At 36.8% G+C, this 22374-nt stretch overlaps 1 long non-coding RNA gene across 2 annotated transcripts in view; it reads left to right on the forward strand.

Annotated features, from left to right (window-relative positions):
• LOC139792353 (uncharacterized) overlaps positions 1-22374 on the forward strand; it is a 414091-nt gene that overhangs the window by 356972 nt on the left and 34745 nt on the right. The window lies entirely within an intron of this gene.

A 22374-nucleotide genomic window follows, 5' to 3' on the forward strand; every position in this document is an offset into this window, starting at 1 on the left:
TACCACATCATCTACTGGAGTTCAGCCATCTCAGATAACTCTGAATGTTGGTAGACATCAAACCACCTCCTCTATGCCTGTAATAGGGTCTCTTTAGCCCAGGTTTAAGATGCAGTTATAGAGAAGCTCTGCTTATTCTGCAGATTGAAAAATTTTTTTCAGATAAAGGAAACCACTGCAAGCTAAGATATCTCCTTCCACAAATACCAAGAGAAACATTACCATATAATTTGTATTAACAGCTTTTGATGAGCTTCCAAAGAACTACAGTTAATCTTAATTGAAAAGATATTTTGGACCCAGAGTTCTCGTCAAGTGACTTACCAACTCCAAACTGATTCTCTGTCTCCCTGTATATGTGCAGGGAAGGAATTAGTTGTAACTGTTTAATCATGGAAAGAAATGTGAACTGCATCATGATGCTTAGAAAAGTCATAGTCTGACGAGGTGTGGCTTTGGTAGCAGCACCATTTTAAACAACCTGACTCTTCCCTCCCCGCCTTAATGTTCCCACACCAATTCTACCCCTTAGCTGTGCAACCAGTAACAAGGGAATTTGATGAACTGACAAGGATTAAAAATAACATATTAAAACCAATAAGTACAGCCCAACTCTGTTAGTCATATGCTGCTAAAATTAATGCCTCAGATTACACCCCTGCTTCCCCAGGCTCTTCCCATTTCTGCTGTGTCCTCTAAAGAAATGTAGATAGTAAACTTAATACGTGGTAATTTCCATGGGATCCAGAGGATAATCCAGATCGCAATTGCTCCTTTTCTCCTTCCTCAACAACACTACATCTTGCTGCTCTTCTGTTCACGTTAACAAAATTCAGGTGTTAAAATGTGTTATTTGCAATATTCCATTTTTACTATAATGATCTCCCACTCTTATTTTCTGTCTGGAAAGCCCTGTCTGTCTTGTTAGTCATTCAGTGCCATAAAATCCCTCCTTTTATCTTTCCTAGCTTCTGCAGGAGTCTACTCTAGAATTTTAATCTCTGCTTCCATAGACTGTAGTTTTGTGTTATCACTTCACTGCCTTGCTTTATCTTGCCTTGTTTTTTAACCTGGTCTTCCCGTTTTGGCCTCCCATGAAATGTCCACAAGACTAGAGCTATGTAGGATCCTATTGCTTTAAGATCTTAAGTTAAAATTTCCTTGAAGTTTCTGTGCATTTTTTGTAATGGAAATACAGAGAAAAAGAGAGTGAGAAAGAGAGAACTGAAACCTCTGCTATCAACAGAACAGCCAACAACCCCTGTTTGCAATGCTGAAACAGGATGAGAGACTGAACTTCAAGTAGAATTCCAATCAATATTTAATTGCTGATATAGAGTGGAACACCTTTCAACAGGAAATACAATAAAAATCTGCCCTTTAGATCTACTGGCTTGGTGGGACTCCCCTGAAGACAGAAGCCCAAGATATGTCTGGTGTCAGCTCATAGGAGATTTAAAATAGGAGACTTTAACTTTTAATTGATAGGGTGAGTGTTTGTTCTGCTTTGTTACTTTCAGTTGCAGGGCAGGACTCTAGAGCAACATCTTTTAGAAGAGTGTTCCATCCTTATCAAAACTGAAATTTGCCTCTCAAGTGCAAAAGAGAGATTTAGAAAGCAAAAAGCAAACAAACATACAAGTAAAACCAGAATGCTTGAAAGAGTTTTCTCAATTAACTGAGAAATTTCTAGTCTTCCCTATGCAAGGCCTGTTTTCTCCTCCTGTAACTAAATAGCACGTAACTTCCATCTGAGACCATTTTACTCATTTATTCTGCTGAAAATCTTTATTTTACCACATGCACAAGACAACTTCCTCCTCCCCAACTGCTGATCACCACTACTACTCTAACAAAGATGCCATATAACAATTAATTGCTTTGCTTTGTATTATAGCTCATCAACTTGTTGGGAGCCAGGAAAAATGAAATAATGGGGGTCACTTCTGGAAAAATGAGTTTATTTTCATGCCAGCTGCAGAAAATGAGTGAGGCTGGCTTCATGCCAATTAAAGGGATGCTGTAAGAGGTTTCCTTCTGATTGCCTGAAGCAAAAATGCCTATCCAAATAGTTACACATGCATATATATCCATGCATGTAGATACATGCAATTAAAAAAAAAATGTTAAAAAATATAAAATGTTTTAATTCGCCCCCATTTTCCCTCCTTTATTTTTTACTTGCATCAAAAATATCCTTTAAAAAAATATTTATTTTTATTTTATCCTTTTGAAAATGGCTTAGTAATTTCACATAAATACTGTTGCCTTACCAGCCAGTAAGGAGTTTTGTATGGGACTTGGAAGCTAGACATTATTGAACTAGTTTAGAGTTTGCTTAGAGTTTTTAGCCTTTTAAAAGTAATTCCAACCACCTGCTTCATCTATTTGTGAAACATTAAATGATTAGAAGTTTGATATAAATGGAAGGAACCACATAGATATTTTTAAGCACTCAGCACCTGTGTACTGATATTTTGACTAATGTGTCTTAAATCCCCAAGAAAGCTGAGCTCTATAGACTTAGGAGATTACTTAATGGCAGTATATGTTAAGGTATGGCCATAAGTCAGTTTGGAAGTAACTGATAACTGTAGTCATCACTGAGGAGAGAGGATACAGTCTCTTTCTAGCAATAATACATCCTTGAAAATAATTCCTTCACTGACAGGGAAGTAGCACTTAACTTGGACACTGCACATGACAATGCTCTTGATGACCAGATTTCTGCCATGTCTGAAATGCCTATTTCTTGTTATAATTTCAGGAAATTTGAATCAAGAAATGAAATCATTACTACAAAAGAGGCAAACCCTTTTTCATATTGAAATGTGGGAGCATTTCAATATTAGCAAATAAAAAAAAATAGACTATAACTGATAAATAAATGAAACAAGGTGTAAAAGAGTATTAATGTTTTCATTATTTCAGACTATTTCTACTCTGTTGCAACTGATTTCCATAGTAATATAGTTAGCTCAAAATCTGTCTTTGCATATAAGGTCTCCATAGAAAAAGCAAATGTGAAAATAGCAATATTTTCAACACTTCTTTTCTTTAATAAAACTAAGATTTTCAAATCTGCTTTTATTAAAACACAATAAATACCATCAAATTTTGACATGAAATCTCATTACACACTGTAAATATTTATCACTTTGCAGAAAGAAGATTATACATTAGTTCTATTCATTCAATTCAAATCCGAGTAAGAATGAATTAATGTTTTATTTTTCTTCATCTATTTAAAAAGGCCCAGTTGCTGGAAGAAAATTAAAGAAATACTTTTTGCTCTTACTAAAAGATAGGCAGAGAGAAATATCTCAGAGGTAAGTGCTCTGACTCACTGTTCCTTGACCCTGCAATTACTCCCTGCAAATGCCATTTATGATCCTCACAAAGTCCCATTGATTTCAAAAGGAGTCTGTCCGTGAAGACCCCTTTGGAAGATAAAGATTCCAACCTTTCTGTTTCTGGAATTAGGCTTCAAACATGGACTGAGGTTACAAGGGAAAAAAGAAAATCTGATTATTTTATTCTCCTTTTACCTTTATAGCAGACTCACTATTATGTTAACCGATAAGAGTTCAGAACATAGAAAAGCCTCTGTTCACAAGTTGAAAATTGGAATAACAGTGGTGTAACACAGCAGGACAAGGTGAATAGATGTAAAAATCATGGAAGCCTTAGTTATGCCTGTCTGCACTAGCCAACACTAGGAGTTTTCTTTTATTCTTTTCATTAAATCTAACCCCAGGTTCTTTAAATCTGGGGTTTAAGCTTCAAATTGCTGACTTGAGTAAGTGGCATGTTTTCTGCGAAAACCATTCTTGTAGATCTGTTGCTCTTTGAGTTCATGGTTTTACATAGATAACAGTATAGACTATATCCTGTTGCACAGTCTTTGAAAGGTTCTGCAGGTATCATCATTTAGTTGCACATTTCCCATCAGTCTCACTCAAATCCTTTGAAGAATGCTTTTGCTAAGTTACATACATTCTGCTACATACAAGCACAGAAAGTGGGCTTCCTCCCCTTTCTTGGGGGCAGACTTTGTCAAATAAAACAATTTCATCACATAAAAAAAGCATATGACACATTGCTCAAACAACTTGAAATTTTGCAGAAGCCATTAAACCACTCTGATAATAAACAAGGAAACAAAGAAATAAGATTAAGGAACATTCAGTGACAAGCAAGTCTGATGCCCCTCTAAACTATAGCACAAGTAGAAACTGGGAGACGGGGAGAAGCCCTGCAGAAAGTGATCTGTAGTCAGTGGTCAATGGCAGGATCAATAGGAGCCAGCAGCCCAGCCTGGTAGCCAAGAAGCCAAACCCCATCCTGGGATGCATCAAATGCAGCATCATCAGCTGGCCAGAAGAGGTGGCTGTACTGCAGTATTCAGCATTGGTGAGGCCTCACCTTGAGCACTATGTGCAGTTCTGGGCCTCACAATTTAATAAGGATGCAAAGGTTCAGGGGAGAACTCATCACTCTCTACAACTCCCTGAAAGAAGGGTGTAGTCAGGTGGGGGTTGGTCTCTTTTCCCAGGCAACCCTCAGCAAGACAAGAGGGCACAGTCTCAAGTTGTGCCAGGGGAGGTTTAGGTTGGACATTAGAAAGAATTTCTTTATGGAGAGGGTGATCAGACACTGGAATGGGCTGCCCCAGGAAGTGGTGGATTCTCCATCCCTGGAGATATTTAAAAAGAGACTGGATGTGGCACTCAGTGCCGTGGTCTGGTAACTGCAGCGACAGTGGATCAAGGGTTGGACTTGATGATCTCTGAGGTCCCTTCCAACCCAGCCAATTCTATGATTCTATGAATGTGTACAGAGGAGAGTAACAAAACTGGTGAAAGGGCTGGAAAGAATGTCCTATGAAGACTGGCTAGGGACTTTGGGCATGTCTAGTTTGAAAAGGAGGCTACAGTTTCCTGAGGAGAGTGGAAAGGGAGGTGCTGATGTCTTCTCCCTGGGATCCAGTGACAAGATTCATGGGAATTGTCCTAAGCTGCATCAGAGGTGATTTAGACCAGACACTAGGAAACATTTCTTTCTTGAGGTGGTCAGTGTTGAGGAGGTATTTGGAAAATGGCCTTAATAACATGCTTTAACTTTTTGTAAGTCCTGAAGTGGTCAGGCAGTTGAAATAGGTGATCAATGTAGGTTTGGCCCAGCTGAAATATTCTATTCTATTCTATTCTATTCTATTCTATTCTATTCTATTCTATTCTATTCTATTCTATTCTATTCTATTCTAATAGTGTCTGCAATCAAAATAAGAATGTCACTAAAAAGAGTATAATTCTGAATGAAGGCTTGAAGAAAGACAAAACATTACTAAGCATAGAATTGATTTACTTGATAATCATATGCGAATCGAAAGGAACTATGAAATCAGTCAGAAATTCACTAAAACCATTTAGTCCATCACTTCAGGAGGATTATAGAACTTCTCCAATAGAGGCAGTCCTTTTATAGGGACTTTTTTGCCAGCCATGAACTTCAGTCCTCTGCCCCATTACTGAGTCCTAAATTTGTTAAGATCTGTTTCCCATTTGTATACATCCTCTTTTTCTGTTGCCAAAAGTTATTCTCTGGAAGACATACAAACACCAGAGCTATTCCTGCTTTAAGAATAAGTTATAATAAGAAAAGAAAGAGCAAAAGAGAATTTAAAGCTTAACTGAGTGGGCATTGCAGTACTCCCAAACACCACTTTGGGGCTAATTAAGGAGTGAAAATCATAGTTTCACCCCCCCATTGCTCCATTGTCCTTTATCATAGCAGCCCTGTACAAAACATGACTATACTCTCCTAGACCCCCAAAATCTTGAGTGTTTGTTTGTTGCCAAATCAGGAAGAAATATCTAAAAGTCTTCAGAGCAATCTTAATTCATTCTCTACACTAAAGTTTCCCCAAAGTATTTTCCTCTTGCAGTTCTCACCTACCTAAAAGTGCACAGTCATGCTATTTCAATACCTTTTGTTGTCATCAATAGATCTTTGAATACTACGTATGAAATTCAGGCCTTTGCAGTTCACCTACCAAACAGTAAGAATGCTGCAAAAAGATCTTTGAAATATACTAAAAATCTGTTAATTCCAGACATTTTTGTATGTTCTCATGGGTGGAAGATACTTTAACTGAATAAGTAATGTACATTTATTCATTCTGGGTTATTTAAAACCCAGTATCCAGTGTTTCACTGTAGTTAAAAACTGTACTCAGCCTATGCAGGTAATCACATCTGCCATTTCTATTTGGGTATTTCTTTGAATAGCTGATTTTTTCATGGAATCATGACTTTCCTTTCCAAGTAAGCCTTAGCAATGCATAAATAAATAAAAACTAATAAAAATGTTAATTTAAAAAACCCAAACAAAAACAACTAGCCAGAAATGAGAATATTAGAAACTTCTAATTTAATTTGGGTTTTTAAAAATTTATTAATATTCCTGTGTATATGGGCGAGTCTGACTTTAATCTGCACAAGTCTGTCCATCCCTAGTTCTTATAGGCTTGGAAAAAAACCACCTTCATTATTCATATACCTAAACAACTATGTTAACAAGTACTTCTAATTGCCATATGGAAGTAGAGCTCTGAGAGAGATATTTATATGAAACACAAACTGTAGAAAAGGATATTCTCTTCTTTATTAATCTGATGCCAACATTTTGCTAATTAAACCACCACATGTCTCATGTCACTTCCTACGTAGGTCACTGGAAGAGGAGATACATTTGGGCAATGTTAAGGATGAATTCCAGGGGAGCATCCTACAAATGCATGGTATTTAAGCTTGCAAGTTTATTAAACAAATCACAGAATATATTGCAGTCTAAATCACAGACGTGGCATGACACAATTAGAAGATTTATTGATTCTTTGGGCTAGAGATCTCACAGCTTGCACTGGGGGCTTTACACCCACCAAAACCAACAGATTTGCTTCATCACAAGTAATCTTCTTAAACTAGTGCAGGGAAGTTTATAAAGTTGATACTGCCTGACTTCAACTTTGCTTGTTTTCAACTTTGCTTCTATTTTAACCTAACTTTAAACTGAACACATTTTGTATTAGTCCCATGTGTCACCACCCTGAATTATTGGCACCCAGCCTGCAAAAGCACTGTATGAAGCAACAAAAAAAAAAAAAAAAAAAGAGAAAAAACAGTACCATCTGCCTGTATTAGAAGTTCTTACCTCTTTACACAGTCCTTCTTTGCTTACTGAGCAACAAAGATCAGAATAGTAGTTAGGATCTGCCCTCTAACGCAAGGTCCTAAAAAAAGTTGGCTATATTCTCTAAATAGTGTCTAAAAAAAAAAAAAAAAAAAAAAAAAGAAGTTGATTATGAGTGGACTGTATGTTTCCCAGAGTTCAGTTCAGATTGAAATTGTTCTTTCCAGTAATTTCTTGGAGCTTACTACATTACAGAAAATATATGAACATCTTTCAAAAATCTACTTTTTCTTCCCCATTGTGGCATGTAAAGGTGCCAAAGTTTCTGTCAACAGAAAATTTATATTTATCCAACGTTCTATGAAGTTTAATGAAGAGCAACAAAAATGACTGAGGGACTGAAGCACCTCACATACAAGGAAATTCTGAAAGAAATGGGATTCTTTAGCCTAGTGAAGAGAAGGCTCAGAAAGGATTTTATTACTAAATACAAATACCTTAAGGGAAGGTGCAAACAGGATGAAGTCAGGCTCACTTCAGTAGTGCCTGGTGTAGGACAGCAGTCAACAGTCACATGCTGCTCCATCTAAACATGAGTAAAATCTTTCTTAAAGTAAAGATGATTAAATTCTGGCACAGGTTATTCGGAGAGGTTGTGGAGTCTCAGTCCTGGAGATTAAAAGGACATCCAGACATCATCCTGGGTAACTGGATGTAAGTGACCCTGCTTGAGCAGGGAGAGTTGGACCAGCAGACCTCAATGCTTGTAAACCTCAACCATTCTTTGATTCTGTGACTGCAGATTGAATCTGCTAGCAGTGGAAAAAATTGGTTTCCTTAGCCTCCCTCTATGGATCAAGAGTTTCCTGGCACTTCTTCACAGGCAAACAAGTGCTTTTATCATCAATTTGTCAGCTGAACTATAAATGTTCACACTAAACCTGAGGACTGGTGCAGACTTGCTTTCCTTGGTCTTATCCATACCAGTGGTTCTTGAATCACTCTTTAGCTCTGAAAATAGTCCCTGTCATAGTTATAATTTAACAGAAAGAAAAAAAATTTGTCCATTCTTTTTGTCTGATGCAGAGAATAGAAGTCATAATCACTTAGGTACTCCAGACTGAGGAACCACGTGAACCACAGTCATTTAAATGATAAAATTTTCTGGCTTAAAGCCACTTGTGAAATATCCTTGTGATGGCAACTGACATATGGCTGGAGTGCTTGTGCTGAGGTCTTGTTCTCTTTCTATAGAATGGGCATCAAGAAAAAAGCTCATTAGCAAAGACAAATCAGAAATGCCAAGGACAATAACAAAAGAACTGAAGAAAAAAAAGCATCTTTATTTTACCTTCTATTGCTGTTTTAAAGTGATCAGCTTTAGGCAACCTGGAATACCTGACTGCCTGGTGCATTTACATCATTTTTTTAGTGCATATCTCACAAGATAATAATACAAGAAATAGCATCTTAGTTTTAGGCATAAGAGTCTTTTTTGATTCTTTGAGGGGGTGCTGCTGTGAATGGAGCAAGCACTTGCAAGTGTGCTCAACTTCTAGCACACAAATGATTTCATTGCTTTCATTGGTGTTCAGAATTAAGAACGTACTGGAGCGCTTCATTGAAACGGATTTCAAACATAGAATTTCTGAAAGTTCCCTGAATTCACAATAATGGAAATTCTGAAAGTGGGGAGAGGGAAAGAAGATTTATCAGTTTATTGTACTATAACTTCATATTTACTGTTCTTTTGTTTTCTTTTTAATAAAAAGCAATATAGCAAATCTACAGTGGATCATATTTTGTTACTACATCAAACCAAAATACAGTAGATGTATTTGGAAGGAGGGCCTTGGCAGATTATTATTTTTAAATTGTGGGGTGGGATTAATTTCATTTCTTTTTGTGAGAATGCCAGTCTTCTGAAAATATGAAGTGGCCATCTTCTCAAAATTCATTTGAGCCTTTCCCTTTCAAAGTGTTCAATCTGCGCAACAAATATCTTGCTTTCTCCTGGGAAGCTTTTCCTTTTAAGATGTCAAATTACATGTGAAGGGCTAATTTCCATCTGAGACCTTATCAGTGAGAATCTTTCTTCTTCACAACCTTGGGAGGGAAATGTTTTCCTCTTGAACAACACTTTTTTTTTTTTTTTTCTTTTTTTTTTTTTTCTTTTTTTTTTTTAATTGACCCAGCCTCTGGAACAGCATGGAACAGTCTGATCCAGGCTGCAAAAGCATTTGCACGCCATCCTAGGTTCCACTTTAAAGCAAATCTGCAAAAGTGGCTTGTTCATATCCTCTGAATATTTGAGAATACCCTCAGGGTGTTTCTAAGTTTTCAAAACACATTTTTATGTGGGAAAATCATCAGCCAGTTTTTTTATGGTATATGGTATATATGGTTAAGCTGCTTTTTGTCACAAAACATTAGTTAAGCCATATGGCAGAAGTCATGCCGCATTTCTTATCTGCTCTCAAATACTGAAGATAATACGGTATACCAGCCCAAAGCAGAAAATAATTGTGACTCATCAGAAACAGGAACTGTATTTTAGTCTAATTCTCTAATCTGAGCTTGTATAAATAATGAAGCACACCTTTTTTTAGGCCTTCTGCCCAGCTGCTTGCACTGTATTACAGAAGTATCAGAACAAGTGATTTTGCCTGTTAGATTGACAGCTTAGTTGTGTTGCCTTCTAGAAGTCACCTGATGCAGTCCCCCTGCAGTCACCTGTTCACCAAGATTTTTTAAATCAGCACCTCTTCCACTCCATTTGCAGTAGAACCTATTGAACCTCACCACCTTCTTTCTCTCATGTCTCTATTCCTGGAAAAATAAGCCCCCACTTGGTTCCCAGTTCTATATTCAAACTAAGCCAAATTCTTTCACAGCAAACTCTCTTCCTAGCTCCCCATGAATTCACATAACATCATTGAGAGTTTAAGTACTGGTCACAATAGTAGTTTCTACAATGCTTTCAAATTACATCTAAAAATACAGTTCAAAAAATCAGACTTTTCAACAACTACCATGTGAAAACGTTGAGTGAGAAAGAAAAAAGCCTAAAGTAATTTCTATTCATGTGGTTGTTCTCACTCCCAGTATAATGTATCAGTTTAATTTTTTTACTTTTTCTCCATGCTTACATTTCCTGTTTGTTCTATATTGTATTCCTTTTGATTTCCAGCTACTATCCCTGGTATTTCAAAAAAGGATGTGACAGAAGAAGATATAAAGTGACATAGCTTCTCTCAGTATGGGATTGACATACTCATGCCAAAAAATGACAAAAATACATACTTTCTGCTTTTTCATATTGGTAACATGAATCCAGGCAGTTTTGAGGTAATTTTATGACAGCCATATTTACAACACTATTTAATTTATTCTTATTTAAGTTTTTACAAAATGTCAGAAATGAGGAAATAAACAAAGGATACTGTGTAACACAGTTTCCAGATTTAAGCTTCTAAAAGTAGCTAATCAAAAAATGACCTTATTTTTTAATAGAGGGGGCAATTGAAAATCATTGAACAGACCTACCCCCTAATGATTTTTTTCTCAGACATAATTATAATAATTAGCATTATAAAGTGCTAATTATCTTTGGACACGGAGGACTTACACGCCAGAGACAGAGGTCCACATTAAGTAAAGAGGATTTCGCATTCTTCTGTCACTATTTTTTTTTTTCCTTTTGTAAAAAGGCAGAGGACACTCAGCCCATCAGGCCTCCTTTCCAAATGTTCACATTTTGTCATTGCTGGATGGTTGAGAGCAGTAAAGTAATAGATCTGTTCTTAAAAACAGTGTGGCTTAGCCCAGCAACCTACCTATCTAGTCTGTAGATCTGAATTAACCCAAGCTTATCTCCTCACTTTATTGGACCTCACATTGTCCAGAATTGTAAAGACCTTGGATACATGTCATTATTATAAAGGGTTACTTCAGTCCTACTTAGTCCTGAAGGGATTGGATTAATTTTGTTAGCAGGCAGTATCATTTTCTCATAAGTTCTTCCTTTTTGATACATCAAGAGGAAGGTTTCAGTCCCCTCAGGAAATACCAGACTTGATATTTTTAAGGACTGTATTGTCAGATGCATATGTTTGAAAATCAGGAATGAGAATATAATAAGCATGGCATAAAAAGTAAGATATTAGAAGTTATTTTTCTTTAGTTCCTGTACTGAACCTTACATTTGTGCCTGGCTAAATAATCCTTCTCCTATCCTTCACACTGTATGTCACTGCCTAAAGTGTGAATCATTTGTGTCTTGCCAGAATTCTCAGTTTTCTTTGCTCTAACAGGCTATAAATATTGTTTTATCTGGATTTTATGTCTAGCTATTTTTTTATCTGCATATTAGCATTCCTCCTGCAGCAAGCACTGCTATTTCTTTCAGATGTTTAGCCCAGTCCTTCAGCTATCTCCTCCAGACTTCTTTCCAGTGCTTGAAGAGACTTTGAGTCATACTTCGGTCTCCTTCATTCTCCCTCAGAATCTGAGACTCAAAATTATTACAACAAAAGGTGATATTCCTGTATTTTGTGTTTCCTACAAGTATCTTGGTGTCTTACTTTTAATCATCACAGAGGTACATAAAGGTTATTCTTGCTATACATACATCTGAGCTGTCTTTACTGATGACTTGCTTAATGATTTATCCACAGAATGCTTTTTCTTTAAACGTAAGCAGGTTTTGTGTTCCAAAGAAACTGGCAAATGCTTATAGCATGTGTAGTACTGGTAGAATGTTTAGAATTTTTCAGATATTCAAAGTAGTAAATAAAATGATTGTAAGTTTGCTCTTGAGAAATACGTTCTGTTTCTCCTAGAGAATATCTACTGTCAACCTTTCATAGTATCATCTGGACTATCAGCAAGGAATCAACTTTCTTCTAAACAAGAGGGAATGAAATCATGCTCTAGACACTAGCTGAAACATCTGCCAACAATATTCCATGGGCAAATTTTGTTGAATTAATTTTAAAAAAAACCTACTTATTCTTCAGATCATCATAGAACCATAGACTGTTTTGGGTTGGAAGGGACATTAAAGATCACCTATATTTACCTCCCCTGAATCAGGAGGAGTACCTTCCTCTAGAAGAGGTTGTTTAAAGCCCCATCCAACCTGGCCTTGAACACTTCCAGGAAGTGGGCATCCACAACCTCCCGGGGCAACCTCTTTCAGTCTCAGTGCCCTCAAAGTAATTAATTTCTTCCTAATGTCTAGCCTAGATCTAGCCCCCTTTCAGTTTAAGTCCATTACCCCTTATCCTATCACTACACACACTTATAAAGTGTTCCTTCCCAGCTTTCTTATAGGCCCCCTTCAGGTACTAGAAGGCCTACTGGCAGTCCTCTCTTCTCCAGGCTGAACAACCGCAGCTTCTTAAGTCTGTGTTCATAGAAGAGGTGCTCCAGCCCTCTAAATGTCTTTGTGGCCTTCCTCTGGACTCACTCCAAGAGATCCATGTCCTTTATGTGTTGGGACACAGTAGTCCAGGTGGGGAATCATGAGAGTGCAGTACAGGGGAGAATCACCTCCCTTGACCTGCTGGCCATGCTTCTTTTGATGGAGCCCAGGATACTTTCACTTTCTGGGCTACAAGGATACACTGCCAGCTCATGTTGAGCTTTTCATCAACCACCACTCCCAAGTCCTTCTCTTCAGGGCTGTTCTCAATTCATTCTCCACCCAGCATTTATTTTTACTTGGGATTGCACTGACCCAGCTGCACGACCTTGCACTTGGCCATATGGAACTTCATGACCTTGGCATGGGCCCACCTCTCATGCCTGCCAAGGTCCTTCTGGATGGACTCCCTTCCCTCCAGCATGTCAACCACACCACATAGCTTGGTGTCATCAGAAAACTTGCTAAGGGTTCATTCAATCCCACTGTCCATATCTTCAGCAAAAATTTTAAGCAGAACCAGCTCCAGCACCAACCCTTGAAGAACACTGCTCATCACTTGTCTCCATTTGGACATCAAGCCATTGACCACTACTCTTTGAATGTGACCATCCAGACAATTCCTTATCCAATGAATATTCCATTCACTGAATCCATATCTCTCCAATTTAGAGACTAGAATGTTGTGCAGGACAGTTTTGAACCCTTTGCAAAAGTCCTAGTACATTACACCAGTTGCATTCCCCTTGTCCACCAAAGCTGTGATCCTGTCATAAAAAGCCACCAAATTTGCCCAGAATGATTTTCCCTTGGTGAAGCCATGCTAGTTGCTACCAACCACCTCCACATTTTCTATTTGCTTAGGAAGATCCATGATCTTACCAGGCTCAGAGGTGAAACTGACAGTTTTGTAATTCCCCAGGTCTTCATTTTACCCCTTTTTAAAAATGAAGGTTATGTTTCTCCACTTCCAGGCAGTGGGAACTTCACCAGATTCCCATGAGTTTTCAAATAGGATGGAAAAAGACTTTGCAACTTCATCAACCAGTTCAGTCAGGAGCTGCAGATGGATCTTGTCAGGTCTCATGGACTTGTGCACTTTCAGGTTCATAAGATGGTCTCAAACTTTCTCTTCTCCTACAGGGCACATATCTTCCTTCTACCAATCCTTGCCTTTGCCTTCTGAAACTTGGGTGGTGTGGCCAAAGCCTTTGTCAGTGCAGACTGAGGCAAAAAGGCCTTTAAGTACCTCAGCCTTCTCCATATCCCACATGATCAGGTCTCCTATTTCCTTCTGGAAAGAGCCCACATTTTCTCTAGTCTTCCTTTTATCACTGACATACCTGTAGAAGTGTTTCTCATTACCCTTGATATCACTGGCCAGATCTAATTCTATCTGGGCTTTAGACTTCTTAATATGATCACTGGCTGCTCACAGAATTTCTTCATATTCCTCCCAGGATATCTGTCTTTGTTTCCACCCTCTGCAGACTTTATTTTTAAACCTAAGTGTGTCCAGGAACTCCTTGTTCATCCATGCAGGTCTCCTAGGATGCTTGTTTATCTTCCTCTTTGTTGGGGCACATTGCCCCTAGGTTTCAAGGAGGTGATCCTTGAAAACTGAACAGATTTCTTGGTCTCCTCTCCCCTCCAGGATTTTATGCCATGGTATCTTACAAAGCAGATCCCTGCAGAGGTCAAAGTCTGCTCTCCTGAATTCCAGAGTAGTGAGCTTGATTTGTAGTCTCCTTGTTGCCCTAAAGATCCTGGATTCCCCTATTTTCTGATCACTGCAGCCAAGGCTGTACTCAGTCTTCATGTTGTCTACCAGCACATCCTCATTGGTGAGAACAAGGTCCATCATAACACCTTCTCTTGTTGGTTCCTCTACCACTCAGAGAAGAAAATTGTCATCAATGCATTCTAGGAGCTTCCTAGACTGATGGTGCCTTGCTGTGCTGTCCCTCTAGCAGATGTTGGGGTGGTTGAAATCCCCCAGGAGAACCAGGCCCGGTGAACGTGAAGCTGCTCCTGTCTCCCTGTAGCCCCTGTCTTCCCTTTAATCCTGATCTATTTTTTTTTTTTTTTTTTTTTTTTTTTAATTTCAAGTCATTGGTCAACAGTGTCAACAGAGATGACTTTTGAAGGCAAAACTAACGAGCATATTTGGGAGTTACTATAAAATTTGTACTAAAACCATCCTTATGCTTTCCTACAGTAGGACAGGAGAATATTTTTGCATGTTTATATGTCTTCCAGTTGTATTTTCTTTGAAATTTATCATCTAATCAGCTTTACTGGTCATTTAAATTCACTGATACTGTTACAGGTTTTGACAGAATAACTATTGTAAGTATTTTTGCTGTATAGATTTGTATGTTGAAATTCAAAATTCAGTTTTGTTAATGGCAAGATTTTCTCTAATACAAAATTTCCCTGACTCTTTCCTCTGAGAAACAGCTTTGGGAAAAATAAATGGAACAGAGAATGGAGTATAGCCAAAAGAAATCTATTAGAAAGATCTACAAAATCTCTGCTTAGAATATATTGCAGTACGCTCAGATTCTCTCTAAAATATGCATCCACTTTTAAGTTCCTTATTCTGGATGTCTGCTGAGTTTGCAAAGGAATTTCATAGTAATTGCTAGGAACTCTGAGAACTGATTGCAATTTGGATCGAGGTTTAATATTGCCCAGTAGAACACAAAAAGAATCTTCTAATAACTAAAACTCCCCTTGTTTATATCTATGTGTTTTTGTTTGGTTGTTTTTTTCCTAGTGCCTTACTTTTTGTCTTCTTGGAAAGGTTTCTTCCTTTTAATAAAATATATAAGTACAAAGTTAGGGATAAGAGGGAATTAAAGTATTATGATATGAATTCAATACATCACACCAAGCATCTCAAACTACATACACTCACAGGAGTAATGAAAATTAAATATAACGTCATCATCTACTTCCCATATGAACAATCAAGGGAGTCAAAATCTAGCTAAACCAGAAAGAGTAAATAGTTTAGTGATGAAAAATTGATATAAAAAGTTCACTGAAAATATAAATATCCTCTGGGCTGTCAAAAGCAATTGGTTCAGCTCAATCTGGTAAATCTACTTTTAATGATAATGGCAACAACTTTTCCTTTTTATTACACTTTACATAAATTTATGAGCTTTATCACTTCAAACTAAATAGAATATATCTGTCTCTGCATCAGGGCTTAAAGTTACCATGTGTCTTGGAAACCTACCTAGAAATAAAAGAATACTATTGTGGTTGTAACCTGTTTTTGCTAGACTTAAATTAGACTTGTATCATCCAACTGTTGCTAATTAAAAGGAAGAAAGCGAACATATAAAGACTGCAGCACTTTAAGTGGTATTTTATTTTTCTCAAATAGCTAAAAGCACTCATTCATCACACTTTCTAATTATGGGAAAAACCTGCAGTTTAGAACTGTGATTTTTTTTTTAATTAATGTCTTTTGTATTAGAGTATATATTTACAAGTGGCCCCTGGTGAACTGGCTATGACTGTGCCAATTCAGTTCTATAAGCAGTCAGACTTTTGAGACCACTGCAGATGTTGAAAGTTTATTTGTAGTAATTACCTTCCAAAAATCTAATATTTTTCCACAAGAAAACTACAGAAGTCAATGGTATATATCTCAAAAGTGGGAACCTTTGAATCCATAGCCATATGTAATACTACTGGGAATACTACTATAAATGTTTGGGTTTACTAAAACACAAAGAAAATTGATGCTAAATTTTATCAAACAATAACAAGCCATTTATATTTAATTACTAAGTGTACTTCTAAATTCAAGCCAGTTCACCTAATTTTGGTAGTTATCTTTTAACAGTGACATTTTTTCAGTCTTGAATGAAAAGCGTATCTTTACATGGACTCATTGATTATCACTCCATTATATTGTAAGAAGCATCAGCTATGTGTAAGGCTCCACACATTCAAATATACACTGCATGACATCCAGTGTGAAAACTGACCCAAATTTCCTTTTTGTCTGACTTGTGACCTGTTATGGTTTATACACTGACAATTCAAAAATGTTACTGTTTTGCTCTTCAGAATGTTTCTACTCACAAATCAGTATTACCCTGATTTAAATATCATCTGGATGAATGAAAGTATGCTTTCTTATGATATTTCTATTCTATTTCTTTTGGAAATTACAGGTATACTATATAGGTTTTATATTTCATATACTCCTAGTTTATGAGAATCAGCTTAATGTTTTTCTGCTTGTTTTGTTTCCAACCACTAAGTTAAAAACAAATGTACTTAATCAGAAACCTACCTAGCAGTACTGTGCAAAATCTGTTATCTTCATTAACTTATCACACTTTCTTATTTTACCCAGCCAGTAGGTTTTCCTTTGCTTGTTCTACTTTTATCCAGAAATCCATTTTGTTGTTAAAACACACTTCTATTCAGCTATTTATTGGGCAGTTTCTCTCTGAACAAACTTCAGACTTTCAATTGCATCCAGAATATTTACAGTTAATTTGCACTCTTGAGATGGGAACCTCATTTTCTTGCTTGCCAACTGTAAAAATCTTTGCTCTGTTTATAGAACTCCGAAATTAATTATTATTGCCCAAGGTCTTTTGTATTTCTTGGTTTTAATTGCTACGACTTATGAACTTCTACCGCTTCAAAATGAAATCCCTACTCACTGATTATCAAACCTCACAAAGTTTCAGTTCTGACACAACCTGTAAAAGCCAGATATATTGCACAAGTAGGAAAATAGTGTGGGTGTGGTCACATCAAGCTTAGTGAAGCTGGCAAATTTATTTTTCAGGTATATGAGTGAAAATACTCATTTGGGATGGAATGGTATAAAGAATGGGATGAAGAATGACATTTCTCCTCATTTTCTCATTCTACAGCTTATCTAAGGCCAGTGTCTGAGTGCACCCTTGAATCAACACAGTTTAATTCACACTGTGTTTACATTCATGTTCAGATTCTGCCACCTAAACTGTAGCCCAGGAGCATTTTTTATATGACAAGAAGCTTACCATTGAAACAAACTTAAGAATTTGACACTTTGACTTATTTAACAGTGACAGTCAGAGCTTTGTAGAAGGTAGAAAAGTAAAAAATGCAACGTGGAGCCAGGGTGCAGTGACTGCCTGTGAGAAAATCTTGAGCATAGAAGAGGTAAAAGTGTGCATTTAGATATCTTGGCTTTAGGTAATAATTCTGCTTCTATATCCTGTAATTGAGACTGCAGGATTATCTATCCATGAACAAATCTTAAATATTCTACTCCAGGTTAATTTTAAATTAAGAAAAAAAAATAATAAAGACTCCAAGAGATGATAGCCTTTTCAGGCAGAAGTCTGATAATAGATACATACACACACCTGTTGTCTGTACAGAGTCCCTATATTTAGAAAATGCAAAACATTCCATGTAAAATTTGCTAGTTTCAGTATTATATATAGCACAGAACACAGATTCAGACTCTGTAGGACTTTTACTGTGGCAAATCAATACTATGCCTTTCCCCATTCTCTTTAGCTTCTTTATAGAGGGATTAAAAAAAAATCTCTCTAAAAATACCAAGGTTAGGCCATTTTGAGAATGCCTTTTCAAGTATTTGTGGAAGAGTAGGCAGCTGTAAATTAATGTTCCTTTTTTTTTTTTTTTTTTTTTTCTAGAATTGGTATTATTTGACCTCAGCTCTTTTCCTGGTGGATTCAAAATAAATTTTCTTATTATAAATCTCATATGCACAAAGACAGCCTGAATAGTTATTTCAACAAAGTATGGCAAAATGCCTCAAATGCCCACAGCACTTAAGGCTTATTCTTTCCAATTAAGGATTTAGGAAGCAAAATCCAAGTAGGAAGTAGAAAATGGAACTATTTTATATAGTATAGAAGCTATTATACAGCATGGCCAGCCTAGCACTCATGATTCTTTGTGAGAGAAGGTTGTTTTCTAAATACAAATGCTGCACTTAGCCAATATCTCATAACAGAGAAGTAACATACACTACCATAATATAGTGGGAGTTGCATGATACAAAGAAAAGATGAGCAATAGCACCTTATAGTGTTACAGCCCCTTCCTGCCACCGTAAAACATCTTTATTGGAAGAGAAAATGCAACATTTTGATAGAGAGATGTGATGAACTACCAGGGCAAGTGAAATTTTTCATGGAGAACATTTAAATTTACAACTGAGCAATACTTTCCCAGATGTATCCTGCTGTGTTCATGGTCCATCAGAAGACAGCTGTCTGAGGATTTCCAGCTTGATATAGATGACAATGACAGACTGAAATTTTTAACCTCAAAACAGGGCAAGGGTTTTGAAAAATACCCAACTTCACTGCACAACCAGCACTGAAATTCTTGTTCTCATCTTTTCCTTTCCTCAAAAGGATTTTGTTTTATGAGTATTTAGTCAAGGAGGATAATTTTACTGTCACATTTCATTTCAAATAACTGCTAAAATAGACTCCAGGGCCCAAACTCCCATTGATTTTAAAGGAAGGGGGATTAGACCCAAGCTGTTACTCTTTTGTTTATTGATCAGGAAGATGAAAATTCATGCCTGTCAATGTTCTTCTGAAAGAACATATGCCTTCACTTTCAAGCTCTTTGGTTATTATCTGACTCAAGGCAACTGTACTCTTGCTCCCAACTCCACTGAAGCCCACGATAAAAATCAGTTCTGTAATATCAACCTGAGTACAACACATGAACCGATTGGTGTGCAAGATCAGCCTCAGAGAACAGCACTGGAGTATGATGGATTTTTACTTTAAAGTAGAGCACCTAAAAGAATGCTAGGTGAAATATCTTCAACTCTGTCAATGGGTGATGGGTCATTTTGGTCATTCCTGCCTTTCTTCATATACATAAGGCTCTGCACAATTTTAAATTAAGTTTCTTTTGAATAATTATTTTTTATTCTTTTGTATTCAGCATCTAGATAAGTTCAAATGCCAGAACCCTCAAATTGCCAGAGGACAAGTGTGGTGAGTCTGGTTTAAAAAAAAAAAAAAAAAAAAAAATTGCATGCTACTAGGAAAGTGGGTTTTTTTATACTCACTCTGCACTTTCACACTGTACTGCATACTGTCCAAGACTAATTCTTTTTGAGTTCTTCTGTAGCCCAATCAAGTCAAAAGGCAAGTATCAGCACTTGCACAGACTAAAGAACACTTCTGAATACAGTGAGGATTTTAAAAGTTTAAAACAACCAATGCAATGTTTATTAAAGAAAAAAAAAATCTGATTAAAAATAGAAGATTCGAGGAACACATTGAACTCTGATATAGAATTGTTGTCAGAAAACAAAAGTAAACCAAATAAACCCAGTAACTCAGCGCTTGTAATTGTTTAGAGAAGAGGTATCAGTGAATCATTTTGGCAGCAACAACCTACCCTCATTTGTGTTAAAAAATAATAAAGGCATGCCATTGCACCATCAGGAACAGACACATTCTCAAAATTGACAAAATCATAGAGACTTTTTAAAATCAAGCTTTCTAATCTGAAAGAATCAGAACAAGTTTTGTTGAGCAAACAAGCCTTATTGACTAGTGCAGAAACACCTGCAGCTTGACACATATAATTTCAAACAACTTATGTGAGGACTTATGTAGGTCATAGCTGGTTATGTAGTTGTGTGGAACAGATACTGGCCTTGATACAAAAGATAAGCACATCTCACAGCTTTACACATTGGTCAGCCTACCCATAGAACAGAAAAAAACCCTGTAGAAGTAGAGTTAAAAGGGCCTGAGAAAACGTGCAAAGTCCCAGGTGCTACATATTTAGGTTACTGTGCCATCTCCTTAGGTTTCTATGATCTCTCTAAGTATGGGTAAGTCGTAGGTGTGCGTAGGCTGCAGTCTTCTTAAATCACGCTTATGACTCCAAACCTCCTCACAGAATTGGTGTGAAGCAGCGTTCAGCACAGAGATATATCACCTCAGAAAGCAAGGACTGAGTTCTCTACAAAAGTCTTGTCACCACATATGAACAGTAGGATAAATGAGGGTTCTACCACAGATGTGAGATAATACCCATAACCTGAAATAAGTAGAGACAATATAAAGAAACAATGTGGGATAAGCAGCAGGTAGGGCGGAGATGCGTTAGTTCATTGGAAAATACAAAACAAGGTGCTGTGCCACCTTCCCTCTTACCACTAGACAAACTCCAATAACACTTTGTACTGTCCTTTATATCTGTAAGATGAAGCAAACACTTGGTGAAGGCTCTATTTATAGAAGCATCTCATAATACATATTAAACATAGGCATCTTCTTCTCATGAAGACATGCTCTATCTTGCGTTAATCAGAGTTTCTGCATATCTGCTCACTTTCTACCAGCTGTGGTAGATTTCTTTTTTGCTCAGCCATAGTATTCTCACATTCAGAATTTATATTCAGCCTACAGAATTGTGGTCTTAGCTCCCAGGTAGTTTTAGCTGGCACTCCAGACAGTCATCAGATGGCAAAGAGTTTAAAGATTCATTTTTCAGTAAACTGGCTAACATAGATTTTGTCTCTTTAATAAATATTTTTACTACTGTCAAATATTAACAGGAAAATATAGAGGACTTTATTATTTTTTTAGTTCTTATTCCTGGAAGATGATACAGAAATAGAGTTAATATTTCCATTACATTTAATAGAAAATAACTTTTACTAAAGGCAGTTGGGGAATAATAATTTTATATGCAGATATGTATTACAAATTACTTTCCATTCCAACGTGTGATTTATAAAAGAACAGCCTTTTATTATATTGGATTTTATTTTTAAATAAACATGTAAAACATCTCTGTGTGACCTGTATGAAAACTTTGACCATACTAAGTTAAAAAGTTCTTACCTCCTGTGTCGTAGAAACACTGTGTATGCCAGCCAGCAGATTCCAGAAAGATAAAGTATCTTGCAACAACCTACAGAAGAGGGGTAACTTTTTTCTATAGAGAAAGAGAAGCACTAGAAAGAAAAGTAGATTTATGGTAAAAAAGCCCCAGCCTTCAGCCCTTACAACAATTAAATAATAATGAACCTGAATAGTTTTTTTAACAAGTGGGAAGGACAAAAATACAATAAATACAGTGGCTAGAGAACTTTCTCATAGGACTCATCATAATGGCATAATAGTTATCAGCTGAAAATGTCAGATGGGATCTTTAAATGGCAATTGGTTCATGAACACAGATGTCAGCAATGAGCTATCAGATCAGTCCTCAAATGTTGCTAGACTGACCTTATTAATAGCCTTAAACTGCAGTGATTTGATAGTCTATGCTCCAATTTAATGGTACCTAATATAAAAATTGTTTGCAGAAATAAGATTGTAGTGACTTAGACTAATGTGAAAAAGTTCTGAGCAAGAGAAAAAGCACAATGATAATTCATGCATGGAGTGTTCCTGTAAATAAACTTAAGAATCATGATGAGATTTTTTGCTTTTCCAGGTTTAGCCTGGCTAAGCAATGATGAAGCTGCAGCTTATTGCATCACGTAACAGGAGGTTATCCATGCAGAAAGCAGAGCCAAGAATGAGATTAAAATTGACATCACTACAGAGATGGTCAAAAGTTTGCTGGATAAGCCAGATCCCCTGTATCTGTGTTTATGTTGTCAGCAATGTTTTGCCTCCACCATTCTTAGTGTTGACTCTCATGGTTTGTGCACAACTGCAGTTCCCAAGTTAGTTCATGTGAATCCAGCTAGGGACTGGCAC

The sequence above is a fragment of the Heliangelus exortis genome, chromosome 2 (genome assembly GCF_036169615.1).
Source record: "Heliangelus exortis chromosome 2, bHelExo1.hap1, whole genome shotgun sequence".
Lineage (NCBI taxonomy): Eukaryota > Metazoa > Chordata > Aves > Apodiformes > Trochilidae > Heliangelus > Heliangelus exortis.